Source organism: Leopardus geoffroyi, chromosome B3, assembly GCF_018350155.1.
Source record: "Leopardus geoffroyi isolate Oge1 chromosome B3, O.geoffroyi_Oge1_pat1.0, whole genome shotgun sequence".
NCBI lineage: Eukaryota > Metazoa > Chordata > Mammalia > Carnivora > Felidae > Leopardus > Leopardus geoffroyi.
In genome coordinates this window covers 5,497,063-5,503,872 of record NC_059337.1, presented here as the reverse complement: position 1 = coordinate 5,503,872, position 6,810 = coordinate 5,497,063, and the positions used below count along the sequence as shown (strand labels likewise).

The following is a 6,810-nucleotide window of genomic DNA, read 5'->3' as shown; positions in this document are numbered from 1 at the left end:
TTACCCCCAAAATTTCCTCCTGCCCCTTTACAGTTTTCCCCTCCCCACCCCTACCAACCATTTATCTGCTTTGTGTCACTGTGGAGGAGTTTGCATTTTCTAGAGTTTTAGCTAAGTAGAATCCTGCAGTATATATTCTTTTGGGGGGCTTTTTTTTGTGTGGGTGGGTTTTTTTTTTTTCAATATATGAAGTTTATTGTCAAATTGGTTTCCATACAACACCCAGTGCTCATCCCAACAGGTGCCCTCCTCAATACCCATCACCCAGCCTCCCCTCCCTCCCACCCCCCCATCAACCCTCAGTTCTCAGTTTTTAAGAGTCTCTTATGCTTTGGCTCTCTTCCACTCTAACCTTTTTTTTTTTTTTTTCCCTTCCCCTCCCCCATGGGTTTCTGTTAAGTTTCTCAGGATCCACATAAGAGTGAAACCATATGGTGTCTGACTTTCTCTGTATGGCTTATTTCACTTAGCATCACACTCTCCAGTTCCATCCACGTTGCTACAAAGGGCCATATTTCATTCTTTCTCATTGCCACGTAGTACTCCACTGTGTATATAAACCACAATTTCTTTATCCATTCATCAGTTGATGGACATTTAGGCTCTTTCCATAATTTGGCTATTGTTGAGAGTGCTGCTATAAACGTTGGGGTACAAGTGCCCCTATGCATGGGGCTGGCTCTTTTCACTTTGATTTTGAATTTCATCCGTACTGTTGTGTCCAGATTTCTTTCCTTTTTATGGTTGAGTCCTATGCCGTGGTATGGGGAGACCACAGTTTATTCACTTTTTATGTTTATTCACATTTGGCTTGTTTCCAGTTTAGGGCTATTAAAAATAAAGCTGCTGTGAACGTTCACGTACAAGTCTTTGTATGGAGCTGTACTTTTTGGGGGGTAAATACCAAGGAGTGGAACAGCTAGGTCAGATGAATGGTAGCTCTACGTTTGTTTTCCAAAGTGGTTGAACTATTCTATGTTCTCACCAGTAACAGATGAAGGTTTCAGTTCCTCTACCTCTTCTCTACTACTTGGTATTGTTTTTATAATTTTGGCCATTTTAGGAGATAGGAGGCACTATCTCATTGTAGTTTTAATTTGCGCTACCCTAATGATGTCAAGCATCTTTTCACGTGCTTATTTTGCCATCCTTACCTTGTTTGGGCAAGTACCTATTCGCGGTTTTTGCCCATTTTAAAAACTGGGTTGAGTTTTGAGAGTTCTCTATCCAAGCATGCCTCAGATAATGCAGGTTTGGTTCTAGACCACCACAATAAACCAAGTGAAATGAATTTTTTTCGTTTCCCAGAGCATGCAGAAGTTAATAAACTACTACAGGATAGTGAAACCTTAAGTGTGCAATAGGATTAGTTCTAAGGAAAAAAAAAATACCTTAATTAAAAAATACTTTATTGCTAAAATAGCTAATAGCCATCATGAGCTGTAAGTCATAATCACTCATTACAGATCACCAAGTATGAAATATTGAGGGAATTACCAAAATAGGACACAGAGACCAGAAGTGAGCAAACTGTGTTGGAAAAATGGCGCTGAGAGACTTGATGGATGCAGGTTGCCACAAACCTTCAAGCTGTAAAAAACACAGTATCTGCGAAGTGTGATAAAATGAGGCATGCGTGTATGCTTTGGATACAAGTCTGTTGGTCCCGTTTCGCAAAGATTCTCTCTCAGTCTGTGGCTTCTCTTTCCAGGCTTTTAACAGTGTCTTTGAAGAGCAGAGGTTTAAGTTTGATGAATTCCGTTTTTCGTTGGATTGTGTTTTTGTTGTTCTAAGAAACCGTTACCTAACCCAAGAGGTAAAGGTTTTCTAGAAGTTTAAAATCTCAGGTTCTGTGTTTATGTCTGTGATCCATTTTGGCTCTGTGTGTATCCATGTATATGGCTCCAGCTAGGACTTTCAGTTCCTTTTCTTCGCATATAAATATCTAGTTTCTAGCAACATTAGTTGAAAAGGCTGTCCCTTTCTCCACCGTATTGCTTTTGTACCTTTGTCAAAAATCAGTTGCCTTGAGTTTCTGTTCCATTGATCCATTTGTCTTAATGGCCATACGACATGGTCTCGATTAGTGTAGATTTATACTAATTCTTGAAATTAGGTAGTGTTAGCTTTCCAATTTTATACCTGTAAAAGTTACTTTGGCTGTTCCAGGTCCTTTGCTTTTTCAGATGAATTTCAGAATTAGCTTGTCAGTTTCTACAAAAGAATCTAGCGTTATTGAATCTATTGATCAATTTAGGGAGAAGTGACCTATCCATTTATTTAGGTCTTCTCTCAGCAGTATTTTATAGGTCATATATCCAGATCTTTCACATCTTTGTCAGATTTATCCCGAAGTAGTTCATATTTCTTGATGCCACTGTGAGATTTTTAACTTACAATTTCTGGTTATTGCCTGCCTGTAGGAACACAGTTGGTTTCTGTATATTGCTCTTATATTCTGAAACCTTGCTAAACTCACTTATTAAAAGAAAACTAAGGGGCACCTGGCTGGCTCAGTTGGCATATGCCACACTTGATCTTGGAGTCCTGAGTTCGAGCCCCTTGTTGAGTGTAGAGATTACTAGAAATAAACTTAATTTAAAAGAAAAAAAAAAAAAAAAGAGGAAAAAATACCCTCTTAATCAATTGGCTCTGCTTTGTGGACCATTCCTTCATGGCTCAGCCAGGCTATTCACACTCTGTTTCAGCCTCTATTTTTTTTTTTTTTTTTTTTTTTTTAGAGAGAGAGTGAAAGAAAGGGGCAGAGTTTGGGGAAGGAGAATCCTAAGCAGGCTCCACTTTCAGCATAGAGCCCAACACGGGGCCCCATCCCACAATCCTGGGTTCATGACCTGAACCAAATCAACAGTCAGACGCTCAACCGACTGAAGCACCCAGGCGCCCCTCAGCCTCCACTTCTGCTTGTGTGGAGCCTGAAGACGAGCCAGAGTGCAAGCTGAGTGATTTGTCAGGCCTTTCCTGGAGTACACCAGCACTGGGCATGGGCTACGTTTCCCCAGTTCGTCATTATGCCTGTGGGAGCTCGGAAAGGCCTTTCCCTAAGTATCTCCTTTCCCAACTTGTTTCTTTCCAGTCTTCTTATAGGTCAGTTGCTTGTCCCAACGATCGTCCCTTGTCCAAGTTGCTGCAGCCAATTCCAGGGCCAGGGAACACTTTTGGCCAGAGCCACCCAGCCTTGGGAACACAGAGTCTGGCAAAACAAAGGCCAGCTCTTAGGTTGGTCTTTCAGGCAAGTGCCGGATGTGTTGAAGCCCACGGTCCCGAAGCTTTGAGAAGGACTATATTCCTCCCGCTGGTGCTAACAGCACGCACCAAAACCGTGAGCTCTTGTCCTCCTTACGGCCCCCCACGTGCGGTGTAGTAGGCAGGCAACTGGAAATGTCCTAGCACACTCACCGCAAAGCATCCGCTTCTTTCTTCCCCGGGTCGTGGGAAGTTTTTGACTAGATTTCTAGAGTTCTGCAAAAGTAGATTCTGACGGTTTCCACCACCAGTTCATTAGCTGCTTTTGTGGAAAGGCAGAGCCTTGGAGTTCCCTATACCATTTTCAGTGACGTCCCAATTCTAAATGTTTATACACCTAAAATGGCTTTGAAATATAACAAAGCAAAACTGATAGAACTGAAAGGAAAAAATGGACACATCTGCCATTAGACTTCACTTTTCTCAGTAATGATAGAACTAGATAAAAAATAGTCAAGGCTATAGAGAAAACGATTCCCACCAATAACCGGTTGGACCCAGTTGTAGAACAACATCCAGCAACAGCAGAAACGTTCTTTTGCAAAGTGCATATGGAACAGTCATGAAAATAGACCATAGTCTGGGGCATAAACCTTAAATTTTTAAAAACTTTAAATGATGGGAGCACCTGGGTGGCTCAGTCGGTTACACATCCAACTATTAGTTTTGGCTCAGGTCATGATCTCACTGTTCGACAGTGTGGAACCTGTTTGGGATTCTCTCTCTCTCCCTCTTGCTCCCCCCCCCCCCCCCCACGCTCCCTCTTTCAAAATGAATTTTAAAAAATCTTAAGAAAAATTTAATTCCATTAAACTTAACTATAACAAACTCTCAGAAAATGCCCCAATGCTTGGCAATTAGATAACACATCTAAATGATACAGAAAGGAAAGGAATTTTCAAAGGAAATTTGCAGACATTGTAAACTGGAAAAAAAATACTACATATCAACGTTTGAGATACAGCTAAAGCACTAGAGGAAATGTTACAGTATTAAATGCTTATCTTAGAAGAAAAGTCTCAATGCAATGAGTTTCTATGTTAAGAAACTAAAAAAAACAAAATAACCTGAAAAGGAGAAAGGAAGTAAATAAACATAAGAGCAGGAAGCAATGAAATTGAAAAGACCAAAGCAATATAGAGAAAATAAATAAAAAACGGATTCTTAAAAAAAAAAAAAAAAAAAGTAAACTTTTAGTGATAAGGAAAGAAAGGAAATAACAGATTAATATCAGGAATGAAAGTAGGGCTATCACTGTAAATTTTTTCATGTTTATTTTTGAGAGAAAGAACATGAGCAGGGGAGGAGCAGAGAGAGAGAGGGAGACACAGAATCCAAAGCAGGCTCCAGGCTCTGACCTGTCAGCACAGAGCCCGATGTGGGGCTTGAACTCACGAACCATGAGATCATGACCCGAGCCGAGGTCAGATGCTTGACCGACTGAGCCACCCAGGCACCCCAAGGGCTATCACTATAGTCTCCACAAACCTGAAAGGGATCATGAGTGACAGTTACAAACTCTCTGCATAGAAATTTTGACAACTTAAGCAGATAAATTCCTTGAAAGACACAAATTACCAAACTCACCCCAAAAGGAAGAATCAGAATAGTTCTATAGCAATCAAAGAAATTTAACCCATCATTAAAAACCTGAAAATGAAAACTCTAGGCCTAGACAGCATTATTGGTGGATTCTACTAAACATTTAAATTAGATGGAACACCAATTCTATGCAATTTCTTCCAGAAAACAGTAGACCTACCACTTTTCACTCATTTTATGAGAATGACTCTGGTACCAAAACCACAGAAACACGAAACAAACCACAGACTAATATCCTTTGTGAACAGATACAAAAATCCTTAATATTAGCAAATTGAATCCAAAAACATAAAAGAATACATCATGACAAAGTAGGGTTTACCCCAGCAAGACAAGGCCGGCTTGGGAATGTAAGATAGGACCCAGAAGTTTCACTCCTAGGTATTAATACCCAGTTGGAAACATGTTTGGGGCGTCTAGGTGGCTCAGTCAGTTGAGCATCCGACTCAGCCTCAGGTCACCATCTCAGTTTGTGGGATGGAGCCTTGCATTGGGCTCTGCACGGACAGCCTGATTGGAGTTCTCTCTCTCCCTCTGCCCCTCCCCACTCGTGCTCTCTCAAAATAAATAAACTTTAAAAAAAGGTGGCAGGATATATTTTTTTTAATGTTCCTACAAAAACACATACACAAATGTTTACATTATTCCTCATAGCAAAAAAGTGGAAACCACTCAACTGTTCATCAGTTGAAAGATGAACAAAATGAAGTATCTCCACCCAGAATATTATGCAGCATAAAAAGGAATCCATGTGGGGCACGTGGCTGGCTCAGTCGGTTAAGTGTCTCTTGGTTTCAACTCAGGTCATGATCTCAGGTTTCTGAGTCCAAGCCCCACGTTGGGCTCTGCACTGACACTGTGGAGCCTGCTTGGGATTCTCTCTCTCTCCCGCTCCCACACATTCAAATTAAAAAAAAAAAAAAAAAAAAAGGAATACATGCTACAACATGGATGAACCTTGAAAACACTGCTAAGTCAAAGACGCCTGACGCAAAAGGCCATACGTTGTAGGATTCCATTTATATGAAACCCCTAGAGGAGGCAAATCCTTACGAAAAGAAAGTCGATTAGTGGTGCCGGGGACAAGAGGTCAGTGGGCAGTGACTACTAATTGGTAAGAGGTTTCTTTTGGGGGTGATGAAAATGTTCTGAAATTCGATTGTGGTGGTGATGGTTATTGCACAACACTGTGAAGGGACTAAAAGCCACTGAACCATGTCGTGGCTCCGTCAGTTAAGCACCCAACTCTTGACTCATGGTTCAGGAGATCAAGCCCCGTGTTGGGCTCGGGGCTGACAGCGCAGAGCCTACTTGAGGTTCTCTCTGTCTCTCCCCCTCCCTCTTGCACATGCGTGCTCTCTCTCAAAATAAACTTTTTAAAATAAGTAAAAGGGTGAAATCTACAGTATGTGAATTATGTATAATTTTTAAAAACCAGTGTAATCTACCATATTAACCAAAAAAAACCATGTGATCCTATCAATTGATGTAGGAAAAGCATTTGACAAAATTTATGATAAAATTTTCCAGAAAATGAGGAATAATAGGAGAGTTCCTTAACCTGATAAATTGCATCTACCAGAGTCAACTTACAGGTAACATATAAAACTAACCACTGGATGTTTTCCTCGTAAGATTACAAATAAGGCAAAGCTGTGTTCTTGTACTCCTCCTATTGAATAGTATACTGGAATTCCTAACCAGTGCGATAAGGCAAGAAGAAATAAGTGACACACAGATTGGAAAAAAGAAATGAAACCATCTTCATTCACAGGGATCATGGTTGTGTAGATCCCAAGGAACCTACCTACAAAAAGCTCCAATTAGTTCCACAAGGCTATAGGATACAAGGTTTACCTACAGAATCAACCTCATTTCTACATACTATGTAATCAACAATTAAAACTAAAATTTGCAAAAGAGCATTTAAAAGAACTCCAAAAC

The 6,810-nt window shown here is 40.5% G+C and overlaps 1 protein-coding gene across 10 annotated transcripts in view; it reads right to left on the bottom strand.

The window, feature by feature from the left end:
* RCCD1 (RCC1 domain containing 1) overlaps positions 1-6,810 on the bottom strand; it is a 32,940-nt gene that overhangs the window by 7,506 nt on the left and 18,624 nt on the right. The gene's annotated exons all lie outside the window — the stretch shown is intronic.